The sequence below is a fragment of the Crinia signifera genome, chromosome 1, assembly GCF_055691185.1.
Source record: "Crinia signifera chromosome 1, ASM5569118v1, whole genome shotgun sequence".
In the NCBI taxonomy this organism is placed as follows: domain Eukaryota; kingdom Metazoa; phylum Chordata; class Amphibia; order Anura; family Myobatrachidae; genus Crinia; species Crinia signifera.
In genome coordinates, this window is record NC_139217.1 from 38,911,387 (window position 1) to 38,938,294 (window position 26,908).

The window sequence follows — 26,908 nt, forward strand, 5'->3', positions numbered from 1 at the left end:
TGAATACATTGGCATGTATGTTTCATATTGCATGTGGTGACACTTACCAGCTCGGGGTGGGCTTGCCGGCCTATCGGTATCCGCAATGTGCATCCCAGGCAGGACCTCAGGGGGGATAATTCTTTGGAGCTTCACCTCATATGATGTGTAGGATATTGTGGTGGGGCTTCCTCCGCCAGTCTTGGTGGCCTCCTCCATCTCCATGGCCATTTTCTTTTTCAGCTGCCGCTTGATGTCGTTAAACCGCTTTTTAACGTTTTTGATTAGCCTCTTGCGGTGACTGACAGCGTTGACCGCCTGGGTGATGTCCTTCCACATACCACGTTTACGATGTGAGGTGGTCTTGTGCTGGTTTTTCCCCAGTAAGCGGTCATACAGGGGTATGATGGCCCGGACAAGCGCCACATTCTCCTCATAACTGAATCGGACCTTTCTCCCACTTTTGGTGCGGCCAGCTTTACCCTCCTCATCATCCTCTATATCTTCCACATGCATGTCAAAATCCTCCTCCATGCCAGTGTCTTCCTCCTCCTCCTCCTCCTCCTCCTCACCTCCATCTTCCTCCATCTCGGACATGTGGCCCTCCTGCAGCTGCTGTGGGGTATGGACAAGGTCCTGGCTACAGGATGGGGATGCCAGCGGATCCTCCACCTCCTCCTGCTGGGCCTGGTCCGCCAGGGCCTGGTCTGGGGCTGCCCTTGCAGTGGCCATGGTGGCTGCCACACTGCTGCAACTCCCTGTAATGGAGGTCGACCTCACCAGTCCTCTGCTGCCCTTCCCACTGGCTCCTCTTGCCTGGCTGCTGCCACTGCTCCCTCTGCCACTCGCCCCTCTTCCTCTGGTCACACTGCCACTGCTGCCTCTGCCACTGGCCCCTCTGCCACTCCTCACTCTGCCACCAACACCTCTTCCTCTTCTCACACTGCCACTGCTCCTCTCCATGCTCCTTACTTCCTATCAAAGAGTGAAATGGCACCAATGCCCCTTTATATAGGGGGTGTGATGCATAATGGAGGGGACCTAGGTGGGCCAATAGGTTAGGGGGTTATTTGTCATGTGGAGAAAGTCTTGTAAATCGTACTCCGATTGGTCTAAAATTCGCACATGACCGGCGGAAGAAATCACACTTTTTAGTGACATAATTTCGCATCAAATCGCCGCAAATCGCACTACATCACACTTTTTAGCCTCTAATGCGCATCCCATTAAATATGCGAATTATGACTAAAAAATGCGATTTCTGAAAGTGCGAAGAGCGGCGATGTGGAGTGCGAAAAATATATGCGCTTTTCTCTCAGCCCATAGAATGTCACCCGTAGTTTCACTCGCTGCCAACAGATGGCAGTGTGTCAGAGACACACAAATGGACATTAGACATATATATAGAGAGATTATTATAACCAATACTGTATTTGCATTTACTTTGTATTCATTTATTTCAAAGCTATTCCCCGTCCCATTATTGTTTAAGTATAAATCCATTTCATGCAAAGCCTGGGCCATAGTGAAAACAGCAATGTACACTCGGTAGGGAAGAGGGTCTCTAGTAAGATTTAAATACCCTCGAAGACTCTTCTCCAAAGTACAGTTTAGCAGGGGTATGTTCATAATTAATGGAAGAACAAAATTTTTTAAGTCATTTTTAGACCTGCACTGAAATTCGGTTATCCAGATGTCCTCCATAAGGGGGTCAGATGAGAGGTCTGGAGGATTAACATCATCTAGAAATTCCTGAACTCCGGGGATGTTACATACGGGCAGTGAGAAAACCAGAGTGCAGTTAACCGCCATTCTTGACTCATAGGGTAATGCAATCTCCGGCATATTTGACCATAAAGCTGGAAAAATAAACGTCCTGTTCTCAGTAAATTGTGCTAGTCTACGGATAAAATATATAAATTGCCTAGTGTTTGTGCCGCAAACTATTATAATTTCAGCTGTCGTTTTCTCAATAATGTTCTTATTCAAATCAAATGTATTTTCATCAACAAACGTCATCTTATATTCAATACATATTCCAAAAGTTGCCAGCTGTCTACTCAGCTGTTGGAGCTCCCGCTCTCCGCTTTGATCTCCAGAGGAAATAATTACAACCCAGTTCCACCCAAACAGTTTCAATAACTTTGCAGTTGCCAAAAATTGCATCTGGTCATTGTGAATTGTTCGATAAAAATGAGGGTAAATCGTTCTGTCACTCAGTGCAGGGTCTTTGGCTCCGTAACTGATCTAAATAGAAAGAAACATCATTGATCGGTCTATCTTGACACATAGTTAATGTAAATATACACAATTAAAACATTGTATATCATTATTCCAACTTCTTATCAGGTATTACGGGAATCGGTTATTAAGTATAGGTAGTGCAGGATTAGTCTCTCCACACAGGTCGCTGGACTATTAGTAGCACAACCTCATCTGAGATTGGATGTTACAACATGTCAATCCGACGGTAGTACCTCCAAATGGCTGCCCAAAACAGCTAATACTAATAATCAAGCCACCAGCGGGCTTTGAACATGATTCAGACCTGTTTGTTAGGCTGCATATAATCACAGATTGGTGTAGACTGCCGAACACCAACAGAGACACTGTATAAGTCTACCGTGTCCTGTTGCATGGTTTGCTGCACTCGCCAGGCTCTAGTCGCAGTGTTATTATACATACAGATGGAGCCGCCATCAGCGGACCAGCTGACAGAGACACATGAGCGGATCATTTGCTCACGCGTCCCCGTCAGCAAGGCGGTGGGGAGCGGGGACCGAAGGCTTTCCTGCTCATCTCCGCTTCAGGGAGATGTGCAGGGAGCGGGGGCAGGATGGGGCAGAGCGGGGAGAGGCGAGTAACCCATTCTGTCTGAGGACGGCGGCTGGCGGCGGAAGGCCAGGAGCCGCTCTAATTAAAGCGGCTCTATCTGTACTGTTAAATTCTAGCTCTATGCAACTTATCGCAAAGTAAGAACAAGACGGTTTAAAAAATTAATCATAAAAAACTCATGTTGACCATTTGTCAATCATTTTCATGTTGAACTTTTGCTTGTGTCAACCTTGGCAGTGTTGACATAAAGCCTGTCAACATTTTTCACGTGTCGAACTATTGACTCTTGACCTAATTGTTGTTGTCAAGTTGATCGGATTCCCCAATTGTTCAAAAGCTTTTATCTCAGAGATTTTTCTTTACACTGGTTTTCTGAATATTATTCTGCAAACAAATATTTTTTTTCTGTGTTGCATGTTTTAATCTTATTGGGAGAGAGAGAGAGAGAGAGAGAGAGAGAGAGAGAGAGAGAGAGAGAGAGAGAGAGAGAGAGAGAGACATAACTGGATTGAACCTGGATTGAACCTTGAGGTTACCTGAAACCTCTACTTATAAAAATTAAAAAATAAAAACATAAAACGGAAGGTACATGTGACAGTGGGGTCTCACGTTGTAGGGATAGTTATATCCCGTTTTTAAATACATGTTTGTGTATGTATGTGTAAATTTGTGTGTTTTTATTTCGCTCCTTTTAGAAATACGAATTAAAAGCTAAATTTTATTTAATCTTTTTCTTCTGGTGTGCCACACAGAGACATTCTTCTCTCTGTCCACGGTCTTTCTGTCATTACCCAATGTCCAGTGGCGGCACACCCTCTTGTTAGCATTTGCAATACATATGTACCATACCACAAGTGAGGGGCCTTACACAGTGCCGGTGCAAGGCACCGGAGCGCCCAAGGCGAGGGGGGGTGGGGCGCCCCGGTGCCTACGGGGGGGTACCTGCGGCGCTGTGTGATCTGGCGGCGGGGTCCCAGCAGTGATGCGCGCTATCCGGCAGCCAGGCGGCGGTGCGGGAAGCGCTGATGGGTTTGAAAACTCGCCGCACGCTGATTGGCTGAATTTCAGCCAATCAGCATGCGGAATGTTTTCAAACCCAGCAGCGCTTTCCGCGCCGCCGCCTGGCTGCCGGATAGCGCGCATCACTGCAGGGACCCCGCTGCCAGATCAGACAGTGCCGCAGGTACCCGGCATGGACACCCCTGCAGCCTCCATGCGAGAGGCGAGGGGCGAAGTGCCGCCCTCCAGTGGCTGGCACCCTAGGCAAATGCCTAGATTTGCCTAGTGGTGGCGCCGGCCCTGGCCTTACAACCTATTTCAAAATTCTCTCGAGTGCGATTGGTCCTTGTTTTCCTTTGTGCTGAGGATTGCTCTATAAGCCCGGGGTTCCCAAACCTATCCTCAAGATCTACCACCAACAGTTCATGTTTATCAACAACCTGTGGATCTACTGTATAGTAGGAATGAATGCAGCAGGTTTGAAAATGTGACAGTTAGTAATGACTACAGCTGTGCACCAGCTAGGGAGTCTGCAAAATGTGACAGTTAGTAATGACTACAGCTGTGCACCAGCTAGGGAGTCTGGAAAATGTGTCAGTTAGTAATGACTACAGCTGTGTACCAGCTAGGGAGTCTGGGAAATGTGACAGTTAGTAATGAATTTAGTTGTGCAACAGCTAGGGAGTCTGGAAATGTGACAGTTAGTAATGACTACAGCTGTGCACCAGCTAGGGAGTCTGGGAAATGTGACAGTTAGTAATGACTACAGCTGTGCACCAGCTAGGGAGTCTGGAAAATGTGTCAGTTAGTAATGACTACAGCTGTGTACCAGCTAGGGAGTCTGGGAAATGTGACAGTTAGTAATGAATTTAGTTGTGCAACAGCTAGGGAGTCTGGAAATGTGACAGTTAGTAATGACTACAGCTGTGCACCAGCTAGGGAGTCTGGGAAATGTGACAGTTAGTAATTACTACAGCTGTGCACCAGCTAGGTTATTTGAAAAAGGGGACCATTGGTAGATCTCGAGTATCAGTTGGCCACCCCTGCTCCACAGCAAATTATACTTGGAGATGAAGCTTACAGTATATTCAGTACATGTGAGGTATAATGGAGTTAAGGGAGGAACTAGCGACCCCTCTATATTGCATTTTTTAAAATTCACTATCAACAGGTATGGTACCAAAAGACTGGAGAATAGCAGAGGTAGTGCCAATATTTAAAAAAGGTAAAAGGGATGACCCTGCAAATTACAGGCCTGTGAGTTTAACATCAATAGTGGGTAAAATATTTGAAGGAATTTTAAGGGATGGTATCCTGGAATACTTGGACCTTCATAGTTTACTTAGTATTAACCAACATGGGTTTGTGAGAAATCGTTCCTGCCAGACAAATTTACTGGGCTTCTACGACGATGTCAGCAAAAACCTTGATAATGGAAACGCAGTAGATGTGGTCTTCCTTGATTTTGCAAAAGCTTTTGATACAGTACCACACAAGAGGTTGATAAATAAAATGGTGGAACTGGGACTAGGTGCAAATATCTGTAGATGGGTAGGGAACTGGCTGTGTAATAGAGAACAAAGAGTGGTTGTGAACAGTGCAGTATCAACTACGATACCAGTACTAAGTGGAGTGCCACAGGGTTCGGTACTGGGGCCCATCTTGTTTAACATTTATATTAACGATATCGGGATGGGGATTCTCAGCGATGTATCCATCTTTGCTGATGACACAAAACTGAGTAGAGTTATTGAATCAACAGAAGATGTGAACATACTTCAAAATGATCTTAACAAACTAGATGAGTGGGCTAAAAAGTGGAAGATGATTTTCAATGTGGATAAATGCAAGGTTATGCATCTTGGGAGACGTAACCAGTGTGCAAGTTACAACCTAAGCGGGGAGGCATTAGGTACTTCAGCACTTGAAAAGGATCTAGGAGTCCATATAGATAAAAAGCTGGGGTGCAGTGTTCAATGTCACATTGCAACAAAAAAGGCCAACAGAATTCTAGCATGTATTAAATGGGGCATGGAAACTAGGGACTCAAAAGTAATTATGCCACTGTACAAGGCATTGGTTAGACCACACCTTGAATATGGAGTAAAGTTCTGGGCCCCACACTATAAAAAGGACATCATGGAATTGGAAAAAACCCAAAGAAGAGCAACAAAGCTTATTAGGGGAATGGAGAATTTAAGCTATGAGGAGAGATTAAGCAAGCTAGGACTATTTACACTAGAGAAGAGACGTTTAAAGGGGGACATGCTCAACATGTACAAATATATCAGGGGCCAATATAAGGAACGAAACAGAGGGGGTTTGAGGACTGCGCTATCCCAGTATATGTGATTGCAGCTGAGTAGAGGGTATACTGCAGAATACCTTAGGTGATGCTAGACAGAAAGAAGGGGTGTACTCTGCGCAATCTCACATATATTCTAATAGCAAAATAAAACACACTTTCAATCTAAGTTTTTTTTTTTTAAAATATATAGAATTTATTTGTTTTATCAATAAATATAATGGATGTCAGAAAAAAATGAATTCATACAATAAAAAACAGGTTATACTAATACCGGTATACACACAGGGGGGGGGGGGGGGGTGTGACAAAACAAAACAAACTCACATTTAACATATAAAATGAATGGATGTATAGATCCTCCTTGGATGATAAGCAATGTCTATTGTGATTGGCTTATGTCCTTTGGTTTCAAAAAGGTCAGTTAGCGCTTCAGTATCTGTGCACTGGGGTAGTGGGTACTATGTCCAAATTGTGGTGCTTACCAGGGTGCTGTAGTGGCTGAGGGTCTGCCGGCAGACTTCCCAAATAGGTGGTGTGCGATGTCCTGCACAGTCCTGTATGGGATCCAACCTTCTTCAGATCGACTAGTTTCACCTCTCGGCTTCGTCAGGATACTGAACGGGTATGGTGCCCCAGCTACTTCTCCCTTTTTATTGGTAAGTCTCTGGGATTCAGTTGCGGTGACTTCCGCCCTATCGTGGCGTCACTTCCGCCCTTTCTTGATATTTGATGAGGCCGCGGAAGTGACGCCACGATAGGGCGGAAGTCACCGCAACTGAATCCCAGAGACTTACCAATAAAAAGGGAGAAGTAGCTGGGGCACCATACCCGTTCAGTATCCTGACGAAGCCGAGAGGTTAAACTAGTCGATCTGAAGAAGGTTGGATCCCATACAGGGCTGTGCAGGACATCGCACACCACCTATTTGGGAAGTCTGCCGGCAGACCCTCAGCCACTACAGCACCCTGGTAAGCACCACAATTTGGACATAGTACCCACTACCCCAGTGCACAGATACTGAAGCGCTAACTGACCTTTTTGAAACCAAAGGACATAAGCCAATCGCAATAGACATTGCTTATCATCCAAGGAGGATCTATACATCCATTCATTTTATATGTTAAATGTGAGTTTGTTTTGTTTTGTCACACCCCCCCCCCCCTGTGTGTATACCGGTATTAGTATAACCTGTTTTTTATTGTATGAATTCATTTTTTTCTGACATCCATTATATTTATTGATAAAACAAATAAATTCTATATATTTAAAAAAAAACAACTTAGATTGAAAGTGTGTTTTATTTTGCTATTAGAATATATGTGAGATTGCGCAGAGTACACCCCTTCTTTCTGGCCAATATAAGGAACTTTTAAGCACTCTTTTTACTGCAAGAAAGGAAACTAGGACACGAGGGCACAAATTTAGATTAGAGGAAAGAAAATTTCGTTCCCTCAAAAGAAAAAATTTCTTTACGGTCAGAGCAGTCAAACTTTGGAACTCTCTTCCTGGAGTGGTGGTGTCGGCAGATACAATAAATACGTTCAAAATAAGGTTGGACAAGCATTTATTGGATAAAAATATCCAGGGGTACTAATAAGAACCATATTCTGTCTTTTACAAGGGATAAGCTATTAAAACGTAGGTTGAACTAGATGGACGCAAGTCTTTATTCAGCCTTATCTACTATGTAACTATGTAACTATGTAACTATAAACACGCATCCTTTGTACTTTGCCTGCTATTCAATACTATTTTCTTTTGGTTTTCATGCTGATGAAAATTGTGGTGGCAGTTGTATGCATGAAGAATCTGACACGCAAGGTACTGAAGATTATCGGACACTTTTTATATGCTATATTATCTTATATTTAGACTCATTTAAATACAAAAGGAATGTGGCCACAATGCTATTCCTCTAAATCAATTATTTATCTATTACCGGTTATATATATAGGTCACACATATTCCACAGCTCTTTACAGAGAATATTTGAGCATCCACACCAGTCCCTGTCCCCGTGAATGTTACAATCTATATTCCCTACCACATGTAAAGGCACACGCAGACATTCTAGGGTTAATTTTTGTTAGGAGCCAATTAACCTTGCAGTATATTTTTGGATTGTGGGGAGAATATACAAGCTCCACACAGTTACGGCCATGCTGGGAATGTGACCCATGACCTCAGTGCTGTGAGGCAGTAATGCTAACCATTACACCGTCCATGCTGCCCATATTCAACTTTACCAAATACAGTATTTAGGATAATTTCAAAGCACTTACCTGTGTATACCCATATATATTCAGCATCTGCGCCATTAGGATGGTGGTCTGAGAGTTGAGATCTCCAATAAAACCAGCTACTGTGCCATGGTTCATACACCTGTAATTAGGAGTCATTTTTTTGCATCCAGACAAGATCCGGAAAACATCTTCCACAGCTTTACGCTCACTTCCACAGGAATCATACAGATTATAACCCAGAGTAATATTGGGCAGAATGTCTGGGTTCATGTTAATCAGATTAATTGCAAAGATAAAAGCTCTGAGATGTCTGTATTCTCTGCGGTGTACACTGTAAATAAACAATAGAAAAATATATTTGAGCAGTTAATATTATGTATTCTTTTATTTAATGGAGACATATACCCATGTAATGGACACATGCTGTATACCCATGTAATGGACACATATACTCATGTAATGGACGCATAGACCCATGTAATGGACACATATACCCATGTAATTGAGACATATACCCATGTAATGGAGACATATATCCAAGTAATGGACACATATACCCATGTAATGGAGATATATACCCTTGTAATAAATATACATATACCCATGTAATGGAGATATATACCCTTCTAATGGAGACATATACTCATGTACTAGAGATATATACCCATGTATTAGGGAAGCCAATCCCGGAGCATTTTTTCAAACCCGGAATTCTGGATTGAAAAATGCCCAATCCCGGGATTCCTGGGATCCCGGGATTGGCTTCCCTAATTAAAATAAAAACCGCCCCGGCCGCCCCGCATATATACTTACATGGGCGGTGCGTCCGGGGAGCTGGGCGGCTGGTACGGGAGGGCGGCTGGGCGGCTGGGTGGCTGGTACGGGAGGAAGGGAGGACGGGCGCAGCAGCCGGGAGGGTGGGAGGGATGCCGGGAGCGCGGGCGGACGTTCTGGTTGGCCTGCGCAGCGTGACCTCTGACGTCGTCACACTGCGCAGAGCCGCGCTGCCCGGGACGGGCTCAGACGCTGCCCGGCATGCACAGTCTAATCCCGAAATCCCGGTGTTTTTAAGACCAAATCCCGGTATTGAAATCCCGGTGTTTTTAAGGCCAAATCCCGGGTTCCCGCCGATCCCGATCCCGTGATTGGCCACACTACATGTAATGGAGACATACAGCCAAGTAATAGACTCATATACCCATGTAATAAATATACATATACCCATGTAATGGAGATATATACCCATGTAAAGGTGGATAAATATCCATATTATTATATATATTTACTCCCATGTAATGGAGACATACACCCAATACTGTATAAAGGGACTAATGTGGAATATCCTGCACTCATGCTGTATACTAAATCAGAGCCGGCCCTAGCCTAAATGACGCCCTAGGCAAGATTTTGGCTGGTGCCCCCTAGCACCGCCACTAGTTCTGCCTCTGACCCTGCTCCCCTTTCCCAGCACCATCAACCCTCATCATAGCAGTCATCATTTTGGTGCTCCTACCCGCAATATTTTAAATAGAAACAGTGCACACATTCAGTGCGCAGCCCAAACAGGGGTGTTTTCTTGCTGGGAAGGGGCATGGCCACACAATAGTACCCCCAATTCAAATGATGCTGCACAGTAGTGCAACTTTATTCACATTATATGATGCAATGGTGTCCCTTATTCACATTACATCACACAGTAGTACCACTTTACCTTATGTACATTACTCCTCACATTATTCACATTATACCCTTAGAAAATAATCCTTAGAAAATATTGTATTTTAACCACCTCCATGGCCACACTGCAACCCAGTACAAAGCAGTGTGTGCTGGGCAGCGGAGAAAAGCTGCAGCTGCTGCTGTCACTTAAGGGGAGGGGGCCCCCACTGGGCCCTTCCATCAGACTTTGGCCTGGGTAATTTGTACCCCCTACCCAATGTTCCCTCTAATTTTACGAAGGCTGTGTGCGGCTAAAGATTTTGGCTGTGCAACTTTGGAAGGAAATTTAAATTTTTGTGCGTCACTTATATATAACTAGGAAATGACGTTCAGCATTTGTGTTAACTTTACTTTAAAATGATATTAAACATTTAAACATTCAAAACACAGCACACAATGTAGTTAATGGGCGAAATACACCTTAATTGAGTTCACAACTGCAAAAAGGGACCACTGCTGCTTTGTGCGCTCTGTTGAAATGTCTGTGCGCACGCTCGTCGAGGTGTGTGCGCGCGCACGCGCGCACAGCTTAGAGGGAACACTGCCCCTACCCCTTTCTCTCGGCACTCCTGATAATACCACACAGTAATGCCCCTTACACATAACACACATTATTAATGTCCTTATAACCATAATGCCCCTTACACATTATGCCAACCTTTATTAATGCCCTTCATACACATAAAGACACACATAATGCCCCTTACACATAGTTTGCACATTATTAATGCCCTTATACACATGACACACATAATGTCCATTACAAATATGTTGCACATTATTAATGCCCTTATACACATGACACACATAATGCACATTACACATGTCACACATTATTAATGCATTTATACATGACACACATAATGCCCCTTACACATATGCCGAACACTATTGCACAACCAACCTACCCGCACACAGCACTCGCACAGCCGCTAACACTGTGACCTCTGCCTCTGCTTGGATACAGATGTTTCCTCATACATCTTGCCTCAATAGGCCATGCAGCTCCTGGCCAGTTCTGCTAACGTTGGGTGCCTTTTTTGCTGAAAATTTGTCTTATTTGCATTGTTATGACCAGCACACACAAGGAGCTTCCGATGATTAAAATATTATGCGGCATGCCTATATTCTGTGTGCGACTGTGGCTGTACCTGCATACGGAATGCTACGTTACAGTAATTTCCATGAATACACTATTTCATATGCAGATACACCCTCACTCACACACAGAATATAGGCATGCTGCATATCATTTTAATCAGCAGAAGTTGCTGATGCCCCTAGGCATTCCAAATGCCCTAGGCAATTGCCTAGTTTGCCTATGCCTAAGGCCGGCTCTGTACTAAATGTACATTACATGTATTCAGTCTGGATTGGCTGGCTACATATTCTGTCACTATACTGTAACCCATGGAATCTACTCTTCTTCTGGCAGCCATGTGTCGGTTCTTGTACTGACCTGTTCAGTCTGCAGTCCGGTTTTTCCTATTGTTCCTTATGAAGATGCAGACACTGAACCATATGTAAGTTGGCATGTTGTGATGGATCCCCAAGGAAATGTGCTGAGTTACAGTATGTCTGATTCTATCTCATGTATCAACACGTGTAACAGTGTATATGCTTAATTCATGTCTATACTTTACAAATTTGTACTCAGTGTTGAATTAATTATTTAGAAATGGATTTACTATTTGCTGTATATATAAAACACATAATAGTCAGATCAATAACCACAGTGTAAACCTAGAAAAGCTGTATAGAGGCGTCACTGGGTTCAGTAACAAACACTAGAATTCCATTGGTAGAACTACAACTACAGTCTGGTGACATTTACAGAACGCTATATGGTCACTTGGTCAACACTGAAAAGGTCGAAATGCATTAGGTTGACCACTGAAGGTCAACAGGCCTTAGGTAGACAAAGTCAAAAGATCGACATGGCTTTAGGTTGACAGGGTCATTAGGTCCACACAAGCATCAGGTCGACATTGGGTACCGATATGGTTCCCTTGTTGACTGTGTCGACATTCGGGGCAAAAAAGCGGAAAACCCATGTCGACCTTTGGACTATCGAACTAATGCTTGTGTCAAACTAATGACACTGTTGACCTAAACCCATGTTGACATTTTGAGTGTTTGACCTAATGCATGTCGACTCTCCTGTGGTCAACCTAATGATCCACACCCTACTGAACCTACCCAGATTAAAGGAATATTCTGCAGCTTATAGGTAACGAGTTTACATGCCGCTTGTTGCCCTACCTCCCAACTTGGACCATGCAGGTCAGGGCGCTGGCACATGCCCAAAATGTGGGGGCGTGACGTATCCTACAAGTCCTATCACTCAGAGAGCCCACGCCCTGTAACTGCCACTGTAGGGCATAGCCTGTATCTTTTCTCCGCTGCACTTGGGAGCAGGGGCGGGCAGAGGGGGTTCTCCCAACTGGCTCCCCCACCAAAGACACTGGGGTGGGATGCGGGAGCGTCCCATAAAAATAGGATGATCCTATGGAAATCGAGTTGGCAGTTGGGAGGTACGGTGTTGCTTACCTTAGACAGAAGAGCATTTGAATCCCAAATATATACTTTTGTGCTACCACAATACTATTAACTGTGAATATTCCACCTATAATGATATCGCCTTCCTGGGCATAGTTATACTCAAATCCATATTTATTGATTGGAGATAGATGACATCCAGGTGCTGGGTTATGCGCCTCTGATCTGTAATGCGCACACAAATCATTTAATGCAAACCATTAAATGCAGTGTCACATGTTCAAACATTTATTGAATTTATCATCTTCCATAAGACCCATACACATTTTCCTTATCATTACTGTCCATAGACGCTGGACAAAAATGCCCAGTATGTATTCACCTCCTCACTGACAGCTGCAGAATTCTAATTAATTTAAAATTGTAAGACACGGAAGGGTGGATCCGATACGTAATCCCGGCGGTCGGGACCCCGGCGGTCGGAATCCCGACACTGGAATCCCGACCGCCGAAATCCCGACATGGGGGGGACGTGGATCGCCCCCCCTTGCGGGCTCGCTGCGCTCGCCACACAGCGGGCCCGGTGCCTCGCTACGCTCGGCACGCTATTTTATTCTCCCTCTATGGGTGTCGTGGACACCCACGGAGGGAGAAAGTTTCGGGATTTCGGCGGTCGGGATTCCCTTGTCGGGATTCTGAACGCCGGGAACCCGACCGCCGGCAAATTGACCGCATCCTGGAAGGGTATATATACTAAAGTGTGGGTTTTCGAATGTAGAGATGTTATCCATAGCAACCGATCAGAAACTACAGACGGAGATGCTCTTGCGCCCTATTCTCGGCAATGCGCCGGCGGACGTACGGGAATGGACGGGGATGCGCGAGCGCTTGAGAAGCACACTTGACCCCGTCCATTCCCATCCATCCGCCACACATTCAAAATCACATCCAGATGTTTTCTCGTTGACCCCGCTCATCCCTGATTTGCTGGGGTCTCGGAGGTCAGCGGGATTCTCTGTCAGGGACTTCACAGACAGCGCTAGTAGAGCAGGCGCTCCATCGCTGGAACCTGGTAAGGGTGAGTAAGTTAAGTGAGGGTATATATGTATATTAAACTTTTACTGTACTATGTGCTTGTGTCTATTTTTCTACATTGTTTTCACAGGTGAACTACAAGAACCAGTGGGCCTGTTAATGCCTTGCATGCTGACACTTGTGGTTCGCCAAGTCCCAGCATGCAGGGAAGGCCTATCTTTGACTGTGAAAGACAATTTTTTTTTTATTACACAAATTTATCAGACCGGCTCCCACCACCCTGGGCACCTTATTATATAACATGGCAGCTACAAGCTGATTTATCTCCTTCCACGTTAACTCTATCCAAGGGTGGGATGTAATGTGCATGATTTTAGTAGCCGTGCAGGATGCCTGCCAAACTCAGATGTTTTTTAAAGGGGCCCCTTTAATAAACTGCACTATATTCCTCATTTTGGTAAATAAATCCCTTAAAAGTTACATAGTCAGAGAGTTTATTGATGCAGAAAAAAGGTGGTAGACTGCGCTCATTGATGACAGACTGAGGAATTAAAATTGTAATTTTTAATTATACAAAATAGCATGCTGTAATAAACATATAAAAATGTAAGGTACAAAGTACACAATATAAAAGAAAGGGAGGGGAAATGGGTAAGAATAGTTGAAAATAGCTGCGTCCACTGTTGGAGTGATATCACCTTAGTTTGAGTCCACAGTCCAGTGGGTAACCGTTGAAATAAGGAGCAAGTGGATATGTTCAGAAAGCTGGCTGCGGCGGTACTCAAATGTGGTTTTTCTTCCGATTGTAGTAGGGGGTAGCGATCCTCCCAACTTGGATAGGTAAAAACAGTAGAGTGTCCGCTGGCAGACCCTGGGTGGGTATTGGACAGGCGGCTTGCCTTCAAGAGGTGAGTGCCTCACTCCAGGTCGAGGCCAGTGATGGTAAATGAGTGAAAAACTCCAAACGGTTTTCAGTGGAAATGGATGGCAGTGGTGGGCAGCGTATTGTGGTGGGCAGTTAGGAGCCTGGGCCAACGCGTTTCACTGCACAGAGCAGCTTTTTCAAGGTGGTTTTAAACAGGCAGGGATGGGGGTATTTATACCTAAAACACTCATGTGAATCATGTGCACCTGTGTGCAAAGCAATCAATTAGACATGATATAAAAACAGTTTGTAACATACCTCATAATGAGCAGGAGACAGATCCAAACAGAAAGGCAGTACACAGAGTAAAAAACGAGCGTTATCTGATCTAAAATAGACACTAAACAGATTACAGTGCTCCGGAGTTCTAATACTTCCGGTTTGTCACTTCCTGCTTGTGGCTGGAACGCATATGGAACGCATAGCGCTGTTAGTACAGCGCTATGTGAATCTTATAGAAAAAAACATTAAAGGGCATAAATATGCAAAGCGGGGGGTTTCATATGGCAGTAGGGATGTAAAAAATGTGCCAGTGATATGCGCATATACCGCTTTATTTGCAAATAACAATAAAAACAACAGTGTGAGGGGGGTCAAATCAGCAGACTCTCACCGATTCCAAATGTATATAAGGTTTTGGACAGAAAGAAATGTCACTTCGTAGTGCACCAAATAAAGAGTCAAATTAAAATCTAACTTTTATTGTTTATTGGATAAAATAGTAGCGAAAATATAAAAGACACAAAACATAAATAACATACACAATTGTTAAAAAAGGAAACAGATTATCCTTACGACGTGGGGTCCCACACTCCCAAATTTCCAAATTCCCACTTGTATTAAAGTACGTGTTCTGTCTAGTTATGTGTGGCGGGCAGTGAGCACACAGAATGAATTACCCCATTAATGGGGAGAAAGTAAATACACCTTTAGGTAAGCTGTAGGGGTAGGTGAGCCAATTTTTTACAATGTTTCGATTATTTATTTATGGCTCACGTGGTGGCTTAGAAAGTACAATTTCAAATAGTCAGTGTTCATATAAGGACAATGGTGACCGTCCCAATTTGACACTGATATGGTATTCTGCACGTGATCAAGGGAGCAATAGTTGTGCTAGAGATGCCGATAATTGCTCAGTATGTAGTGTTTCCACATTCGTTAGAGCGCGTCTGTGGCGTCTAGTCTCACGTTTAATCGTATGTATATATGGTAGAAATGACCACTGTAATTTGGCCAGATATACCGGTAATAGCGTTTCTACAATCCCTGGAGTGCAACGTATCTATGTTGTTTAGGACAGTTGTCTCTCACTATAACAGGACTGAATAACACAGAATGCTCGGTTGTACTTCATATGCCAACTAGGTAGTCTTGGATGAATTGCTATCGCGCTTGTACCAATTAGTCTTTTAATTAAGGATATAATTGGGGTGGCGGTGTTCTCAGAATATAATTTCATATAACCAATGCTCGTTTTGTGGGGGCATCGGTAACCGCTCTAAGTCGACACTAATATGCTGTTCCTATATTATGTCATGTGTTGGTGTTATTTGCACCTTAATCAACTTTATCAGTAAAAATGAGCAGTACTTATATGCAGAAGTACTGGTGATTGCTTAGTGTGTGGTGTTCACACGATATCTCCCAACTGGGATAGAGCTAAATAGCGAAAGTGAATAAAGTGTGCTCAGATTATACATCAGCCGGGTATATTGGTATACCAAAGTATCGTGTTTCGCCAGTGGTCAATACGCATTGACAGGGTACAGCATTATGATATTACACCTTTAATCAGCTTTTCAGCAATTTAGACAGTACTTATATATGAAGGCACTGATAATTGCTTGGTGTGTAGTGTTCACACAATATCTCTCAAATGAGGCAAGGCTGGATGGTAATACTAAATGGGGTGTACTCAGATTACACATCAGCTGAGTATATTGGTATATCAGGATATCATGTATCGGTAATTTTTAATACACATTGACAGGGTACAGCATTAAAAGTATAGTGTCTACAGTCCCTGGAGCACGGCGTGTGTGGTTAATTTGCAGGCCGTCTCACAATGAGCAGGACTGTCACGGCCGCTGTTAGGACGCGCCGCTCACCTGTTCATCTCCGGCGGCGGGGCCTGCGGGCCATCCGTCTGGGTGCAGGACGGGGAGCGCGGCGTCTAGGTCTCCCGGCCGCGACCATCTTCCTGGGGCCTGCAGCACGCGCATCCAGCATGACAGCCAGCCAAGGTTGTTTGTCTCCAGTCCGGGCGCCGCCATGTTGTTGTAGCCAGCCAATGGTTCAGAGCTCCAGTTCAACTCCTCCAATCAAGATCTACCCTGGGGGATAAAGCAGAGCCCTCTGGGGCATACAAGCGCCAGTGCTTTGTTGTCAATCCCTGGGGAGGAAGCTTCAGCCTGTGCTCCTGTCCTTGTTCTGTGATATCCCTGATCCCTGTCTTCGTTACCTGCAGTCCAACACCTGATACCTGGATACCTGCATTTGCATTCTGCTCCCAGCCCTTACAGCTTTACACCTGTTTCCTGGACTTTGCAAATTGCATGCTGCCTCCAGCCCTTTCAGGTTTGCTACAGTCTGTCGACCAGCTGCACCTGCTGCCAGCCCTGCGTGTCTGTTGACACATCTCCACTCCTGCTGTCGACCAGCTGCACCTGCTGCCAGTCCTGCGTGTCTGTTGACACATCTCCACTCCTGCTGTCGACCAGCTGCACCTGCTGCCAGCCCTGCGTGTCTGTTGACACATCTCCACTCCTGCTGTCGACCAGCTGCACCTGCTGCCAGCCCTGCGTGTCTGTTGACACATCTCCACTCCTGCTGTCGACCAGCTGCACCTGCTGCCAGTCCTGCGTGTCTGTTGACACATCTCCACTCCTGCTGTCGACCAGTTGCACCTGCTGCCAGCCCTGCGTGCCTGTTGACACATCTCCACTCCTGCTGTCGACCAGCTGCACCTGCTGCCAGTCCTGCGTGTCTGTTGACACATCTCCACTCCTGCTGTCGACCAGCTGCACCTGCTGCCAGCCCTGCGTGTCTGTTGACACATCTCCACTCCTGCTGTCGACCAGCTGCACCTGCTGCCAGCCCTGCGTGTCTGTTGACACATCTCTACTCCTGCTGTCGACCAGTTGCACCTGCTGCCAGCCCTGCGTGCCTGTTGACACATCTCCACTCCTGCTGTCGACCAGTTGCACCTGCTGCCAGCCCTGTGTGCCTGTTGACACATCTCCACTCCTGCTGTCGACCAGCTGCACCTGTTGCTAACCCTGCGTGTCTGTTGACACATCTTCACGTCTGCTGTGGTCCGGCTGCACCTACTGCCAGTCTTCCGTGCCTGCCGACGCCTCACCATCCTGCTGTCTGCCTCTGCACCTACTGCCAGTCTTCCGTGCCTGCCGACGCCTCACCATCCTGCTGTCTGCATCCGCACCTACTGCCAGTCTTCCGTGCCTGCCGACGCCTCACCATCCTGCTGTCTGCCTCTGCACCTACTGCCAGTCTTCCGTGCCTGCCGACGCCTCACCATCCTGCTGTCTGCATCTGCACCTACTGCCAGTCTTCCGTGCCTGCCGACGCTTCTCCACCCTGCTGTCGGCACCCGCATCTACTGCCAGTCATCGGAGTTCGCTGACTTCCGTCTCCTGCTGCCCCCTGCTGTCTGCACCCACAGTCAGTCATTAGTTTCCCCAGTAAGATAACAGAGACTCTGGGATTAATCCCATCATTCTGGACTTTCAGTTGTTACCCAGGAATTCCACTGGGTTTTGCAGCCTGCCGTTTCATTTATGGTTTTGCCTTCTCATGTTGGTACTACAATAAAGAGTTATATTAAACCTGCTGTTCTCCAGTCTCCCTCAAGTCGCGAACATCCAACCTCCAGGCCTCAGACAGATCCACAAGGTACCCCTAGCGTGACAAGGACTATGAGATATTCAGACAAGACTGGATAATAGTGTTATATTGGTGGTGCTATGATCGCGCGCCGACCGAGTATATCAGTGACAGCGGTGATCAATACGCATCCACGAGGTACAGCACTGTCAGCGTTTAATCTACAGTCCCTGGAGCGCGGCGTGTGTGATAGTTACACGCCGTCTCACAATGGACAGGACTGTGTGACAGTTACAGTTCAAATGCCCTTCAGCCAACGGGCTGTGTGCTCATGCGCTCGCTCAATAGTAAAATACCACAATTATTTAAACTAGACAGATCAAAATTTCGTACATTTCAATGGGGGTAGGGGAGTGGGGATATCCCACGAAGTGTACGGTCGGCGTACGCTTCGCTAGGGAGCTTCGTCAGGACCAACCTGGGTGGTTCCTGAGAGCTCCTTAAGTACCTGTAAGTTCATGAATATGGTAATATGCCAATGCGCTCATTGGTCATCCTGACTGTCAATCAGGGATTGTGTGTCGTATTGCGTGATATGTTCCGTTTGTTACCAGCAAAAGGAATCTCTGTCACAAAGTGACAGGGCGGTTTATCACTGGAGATGTATACCTGGTATAGAGTGTGATAGTACAACTATGAGATACATTAATTGGTACTCATTAAGGAAAAGGCCTGATTAAAATAATAAGGTTTAATAGCGAGATATTGCAAGGAAATATGCGAAGATATGCATGGTTACTGGTTAGGGAGAAATTCTTAATATGTTAATGTACCGCAGTGGTGACCCTATCAGTGGGCACACATATGATGTGTGCGCACATTGAATTTATCAAGAGAGGTACAGTACTCCTGCAACAGTTATTTATAGTATAGTATGACTGTTATTTCATCAAGGCGCACGTAAGATGCGTGCGCATATTTAATTTACAAAGAAAGGTATAATAATTTTAAAATAGTTATTGTCAACTATGATTCATTGGCTCATCAGGATATATCATGTCCCGTACATTGCTCTCTACATAGAACATGGATCCATAATGGCCAGAGGTGCAGTATTAAATTACTCAAAAATTGATTAGCGATTATTATTCACTTGGTGTGACAATATCATTGATTTTGTGAATAAAGATAAATATGTTTAGTAACCGGGTGATTTATTAATACTAAAGATAAACAGGTGTATAGACCCAAGAAGGGGAAGTGGAGGTGTATCCATAAATGTGATCAGCTCTGTGGCTCGTGACATTATTTAGATAATAATTGAAGATTTGAGGAAAAATATTTACAGTGATTGCAGGTACTAGTTAGAAAATGTGAAAAAGATGTGAAAAAATTGAATTGTGAGAAAAAGTAATAACAATAATAAAATCGTGGTAACACTGAAAGCGAGGGATGAACATGGGAAATATAAGAATAATATTAGTGTGGACCAATTTGTCCAGTGTCAATCAAGGCCAGGGTGATGCGCATGTGAAGGAGGTAACATGTGATATATTTAGACACATGTATCTCATATGCGGGAATGGGAGGCGACACCAGTATCCCAGCGAGTGTCATTCTCCTGGCATAATACTGTGTAATATTGGCAGTCTTGCTGCTCATATTGTGAAGTGAACCAGTATGGTCGGGAAGTAAAGGAGAATAAAGGATAGTGATACAAAAGTGTACTAAAATACACCTAACGTTAGGTTAATAAATGCAGTGTATACTGAATACTGCACGGTGACAGATTATGCTGAGTTTGTTGTCTGGTAAGCGTGACATTAAAGAAAAACAGTATAATTGTTTTCCTCATTGAGTCCTACTGGGTGCATGGACCCCATCAGGAAAATCAGGCGAGTTTCTTGTTTCAGGAGTTCTCTATCCCAGTCTCCCCTTCTTATGTTCATGGTGACTTTGGTCATCCCATAGGCCTTCAGATTGGTTGGGACGCCATGATGATATTGGAGAAAGTGTCTCGCAACTGGAGTCAGAGGTTTGAAGTTTGCCTTGTCTCTTGAGGCATTTTTGATGTTCAACAGGTGTTCAGAAAGCCTTTTCTTGAAGGGCCTGCGGGTTTTTCCGATATATTGTTTGCCACACGGACATTCCAGATTGTATATAATTCCTGCAGTGTCGCAGGTAATATAATCCTTAATCTGCCATGTCTTGCCGAATTTGTCAACATATGTGTCACATGGTGCTATATAAATGCATACTTTGCAGGTGCCGCATTTAAAAGTGCCCTTCTTTTTGATTTTTACTGAAGTCCCTTTTTCCAAATGGCTGTGTACTAGAATGTCTTTCAAATTTTTACTTCCCCTCCAGCTAATATCAACCTTATTGGTGAGGATCTCATTCAAATCCTCATCGGTTTTCAAGATATTGACATGCCTGTTGAGTATTTGTTGGACTTTCTCCCACTCCTTACAGAAAGTACCGATAAATCGTATTTTTTCCCCTTTCTTGTCAGGTATTTTGACCTTAGGGACCAGAAGTTCTTCTCTTCTGACTTTCTGTACAGCTTTTCTTGCTTTTTGAGTGGATTTTTTGCTGTATCCTCTGTTGTGCAGTCTGATTCCAAATGTCCACAGAGCATGCAGACAAAGTAGGCAGATGGTTAAACCAGGCGTCCCTGTAGCCTTTCCCGGTGAAGGTCTTGTGTGTGTGTCCCTCTTGCTCCAATGACCAACGCGTTTCAAGACCACAATGGTCTCTTTTTCAAGGCATGTGGAGCTATGAGTGAATACACATATTTATACCCCCTTTCGGGGGAGCCTATTTCCAGACATGGATTACCTAATAGCTAAATCCCTGTGTGATCCGCTGGATAAGAATGTCCATATTTTTCTCCTTCTCCCTCCGGTCTTTGTGTCACAATCAGCTGGCGCTTGTTACAGCTGAATTTCGCTGTGATGCTGGGCGGATATGACGTACGTTTGTTTCCGTCTGACTTGGAACGCAGGGCTGATTCTCCGGCGTCGGCGGAAGTGACGTTTTCTCCCCTAGTTCCGCCGGCTGTATATGACGCGATTTGCGTTCCATTTCACCTTACTTCCTGGTTTAACGCCAGTTCTGCGTTCCATCTCTTTATAATAGTTCAATTGCACCCAGTTGATTTCCAAAACGTAAGGGAATATGCATATTTCTCCCGATGTTAATATAAAATATAGAAGAGATATGAAATTAGATACTTTCAAAACATTTTAACCATCGGTATCTTAAAGTGACTGAGTGCGTACACAGGATTATTAAAGTGACAGCGTGCATTATAAAGAGTGTCTATGATATTCAATAATAAATAAATAAGTTAAGATGGAAAAGGATAAAAACATTGATAAAAACCTTTAAAATCTTACTACATAAACCACTTTAACTCGAAATCTTTATTAAGACCACCTGGGATAAGGGTTTGCAAATTAAAAATTAGAGTCATTTCGCTCCTCGCTAATAAGGCTGCCATATCACCTCCTCTATTGTTCCCCTCTATTTTTTTCAAGATATACATTTTTTTTATACAATCAGGGTTGGACTGGTGCTGAGTTTTAAAGTGCATTGGTAGTGCATGTGTTTCCAATCCTTTGCGAATATTGCGGAGGTGTTCACCCATCCTTACTTTAAAAGGCCTGCTTGTCCTTCCTATGTAAAACTTGCCACACGTGCATTCTATAGCGTATACCACGTTCACAGAGTGGCAAGTTACAAATTCTCTGATGAGGTGTTTCTTTCCATTTATTTGGATTTCTGTGATTTTTGGCCCAAAATTATTTTCATGGAGATGCCTACAGCCAAACAGGGATCAGCTCAGGCTATGAAAACATCTTGATGCAATTCGGAATGTGCAACTTTTTAGACAGGTCAAAATGTGCAAATTTTGACTTTACTACATTTGCGATTTTCAGAAAACGTGCGATTTTTAGCCATTTTTTTTACCAAAGCATCACACATATGCAAAAATCTCACCCTATTACTTTTCATTCATGGTCAACAAATACCTTTCTAGCAAAATATGCTCTATTTCTGCACATTCAAATTCTCCATTGTCTTTTTGTGATTGTTATTTAAGATTTTAAATTTGTCTTATTCACTTATACTCTTCGATCTTAACCACATATCGTTATTATTTTTTCTCAAAAAAATGTTTGAATTGTTTTCATATTTAATTATTGAATTTAATTACTGTACCTTTTAAACATTTTTTAATTATAAACAAGAGTTTGTTAAAAAAAAATGATTAAATGTCAACATTTTTTGAAACAGAGTATACAAATATAGCTCATTCATTCCACAATATGGCCATATGGGCACAAGCATTGCAGGTAAGACCTGCTGCACCATAATGTGAATAGTTAACACCCAACAATCGCACAATGTAAAGTGTATGGGCAAGGCAGTGCACTTGCAAGTACATTTTCTGTAAATAGTATGTTGCAATGTGGCCGCATCACAGGAGGAATGAGCGTGGCTACATCCTTACCATAAAAGTAGAAATTTATATAGCTGTTATAATTATTATCCATATTTCCAAATAAATCAACACATTTGTATAATAATATACAAAACAATACAATACATACCAGGACACACTGTGCGGCTGACGCCTAGATTTGTTTTTATACAGTAGAAGCAGAGGTGTATATGACCTTTCCTTAGTGGCTTCTCCTCTCTGCTACTGAGTTGCCCAATGTCTACTACTAGCAATGCTTGATGGGGGAGGATCTGGAAGCCGTCTGAGATTGATAGCTGTGGGAGTTTCTGATTGGTCAGATCAAATGCAAACATTACAGGAAAAGCTTAGGCTGGCACAAACACATTTAATGTGACCAGGCAAGTTGTTAATATGGATTATTTAATGGCACAAACAACAGTAAAATATAGAAAAATGTAACCCTACATTAATGTAAATTCTAGATCAGTTATGGAGCCAGAGACCCGGCGCTGAGTGACAGAAAGGTTTACCCACATTTCTTTCGTACAATTCACAATGACCAGATGCAATTTTTGGCAACTGCAAAGTTATTGAAAGTCTTTGGCTGGAACTGGGTTGGTATCATTTCATCAGAGGATGACAGCGGAGAGCGGGAGCTCCAACAGCTGAGCAGACAATTAACCGCTCATTGGATATGTATTGAATTCAAGATTCAATATTTGCCTTTAAAAAATGTAACTTCATTCCTTAAAGAAATTATTAAGAATTCTTCTTCTGAAATTATAATCATCTGTGGCACAAATTCTTTACTCTTTGTCAATTTTATCCGTAGTTTTGCAGAAATTACTATCAATAGAACGTTTATTTTTCCAGCGTTATGGTCCTCTATGCCGGAGATTGCTTTTCCCTATGAGTCGAGAATACCGCTCAACTGCACTCTTGTGTTTTCTCTGCCTGTAAGGAATATCCCCGGAGTGCAGGAATTCCTAGATGATGTTATGCCTTCAGACCTCTCATCTGACCCCCTAATGGAGGATATCTGGATAACCGAATTCTGGTGCAAGACTGGAAATAAGTTGAAAAATTTAGTTATGACAACATTAACTGAAATAACCCTTAGAAATTGTAATTTGAAGAAAAAATTTCATGGCTATTTAAATTACTCTAAAGATGCCACACCCTACCGTGTATATATTGCTGTCCTTAGCATGGCCCAAGCTTTGCACCATATGTATTTATTTCTAAGCAATAATCGAACAAGAAACGACTTTGAAATAAAAGAACACAAAGTGAGTGTACATAACAATTGTTAATTGTGATAAGCAAAGATGTATATTGAACTGGTTTACCATAAGAGAAGAGAATTGCCAAAAGTACATTTTATGGTTCCAGTATGTCATGTTGCACTTTGCATTGGGAACAGCCATAAGGTTATTAACATGCTAGGTCTGAAAGTTGCATCAATCTGCTAAATTATTTTGTGACAATAATAAAGGTTTTCTTTCTTTCTGACAAAATCCTTCTTAGATGGGCAAAACCATGTGCACTGCAGGTGGGGCAGATGTAACATGTGCAGAGAGAATTAGATTTGGGTGGGGTTTTACTTCAAAGTGAGATCTATATTGCAGTGTAAAAATAAAGCAGTCAGTATTTTCCCTGCACAGAAACAAAATATGTCAAACAAATCTAATTCTCTCTGTACATGTTACATCTGCCCCCCCCCCCCCCTGCAGTGCACATGGTTTTGTCCATCTAAGAAGGATTTTGTCAGAAAGAATGAACCAAAATAAGGCCCAAAGTCTTCTACTAACAAATAGCCACCACAATATCTCTACTATAAATAATCTGCTCTCTCTCTCTCTCTCTCTCTCTCTCTCTCTCTCTCTCTCTCTCTCTCTCTCTCTCTCCCACTGTCTCTCTCTCTACATTGAAAAGCTTCGCCTATATATAGCAAAGGTGCATTATATAGATGAATATGGTAAAGCAATATATTATAATGGAAATGGAGAATTGCTTACTCCTTTAGATATAATAAATTGGATATATACTGATAGAGGAGGACAAGTTGACCATAACAGCGAGAATGTGGGAACATTTGATGGATCAGTTCCAGATGAAAAGCAGTTGTACATTACACCATGGAAAATACATTGGAGACATGGAAGGGTATGCAATTAAGTACATTGGTTAAAAAATGTTTAATCTTTTGTGTAATAATTAATGATAATCTGAACATTCATTAACCTCCCCCTTTATAAAGACACTAATAACTTTTAAATAATACCAAATATTAGTATTAAAAATGAAACCTGCAAGCAGCGGCGTAACTATAAATTTTGCTCCACCAAGCCAACATAGTTTCAGATGCCCCTCCCCCATAATGACCCTTACACCACACAGTGTAATGCCACTTGCACTATATGCCACATACCAAAATGCCACTTACGCTCCCATGACATGTTAGTGCTGTTTATACATACCGATGTAGCGCCTGTCAGCTATGCTAGTCGCCTGCAAGAACCTCCCCTCTGGTGAGCGCCGGCGGAGATGGACTACATTGACCTGGGACGCGTGTGTGTCTCACAAGCACGCGCATCCCAATCCTTCATCTCCGCTATGCCACTTATGTTAGCCACTACTTAACTCCTACGGTGGCTCGGTGGCTCGCTCAGCTTCGCTTCCCACAACATTATTATTATGGGTAATAGATGGTGGCATAGACCCAGGTTGGTGTCGTGGACCCAGGGTGGTGGTGCCGCCGTACAGTTAGTAAGTTCAGTAGCGTAAGCGGTGGCTATAAAGATGATGAAGTACCCCAAAATTAATTATTAGAAATGATAGAACAAACAATTTGTGGTCACTGTTGTTTTTGTAATTGTTTAATATTTTTATTTATAAAAATTGTATTTTTGATACCCTGGCAGAATTTGTGATTTTCTGGCCATTTGTCACAGAATATGAATGATAACTTACAAACATTTCTTGCACTCATGGTTAGTGGTTGGCTGAAGCCATTTATTGTCAAACAACTGTGTTTACTCTTTTTAAATAATAATGACAACAGAAACTACCCAAATGACCCTGATCAAAAGTTTACATACCCTGGAGATTTTGGCCTGATAACATGCACACAAGTTGACACAAACAGGTTTGAATGGCTACTAAAGGTAACCATCCTCACCTGTGATCGGTTTGCTTGTAATCTGTGTGTGTGTATAAAAGGTCAGTTAGTTTCTGGTCTCCTGAAAGACTTTTGCATGTTTCATCCAGTGCTAAACTGAAGTGTCTGGATTCTAAGTCATGGGGAAAGCAAAAGAATTGGCAAAGGATCTGCGGGAAAAGGTAATTTAACTGTATAAATAAAAGCAAATCACTGGCCTCAGAAGTCATCAATAAAACATGAAGATGCTACTGGAAATATACACATGTATGAGAAGCTGATAATGGATAATCTTACACAGAAGAACACCAGTGCCCCATTAAAGTCCAGTAATGTTATATGTCGCCTGTCAAACACACATATTCTTGGCAAAGGCCATTGTGTGAAGTGTTGCACAATGGAATTGTATTTGGGATAATTTATGTTTTATATTAAAAAGGACATGCACATTTAAAACAAAACAAGCACTTCAGTGACAACTACTTGCGCTTTTTATGGCTGAAATGCTTGGTTTGCTTTGGCCACCACAAAAGAAAACATATTAGTGGTTTGGTTAAATTAAGCTACTAATGGGATTAATTCAGTTAACAGTGTTGTTAATCAGTGTCACATTAGAAGATACAGTAGCATCATTATCCTTATATTCATCACTGTTTTATTTTATTGTGTACACAAAACATGGTAAAGATTATGTTGAAATTCATCCAGGAGTAAGGCTTGTACAATGTTGCTTACATTATTGGAAATTACAAGGCCTTAATAGTCTTTTTTGATTTATCCATTTTGCTCTCACATCTTTGAGTTTTTCCAACAGACTGGCACTGGTATGCTTCTTATTGAAGACACTAATACAGAGTAGCTTGATTGAATGAGTTTGCATTTCTGCTGTTACAGT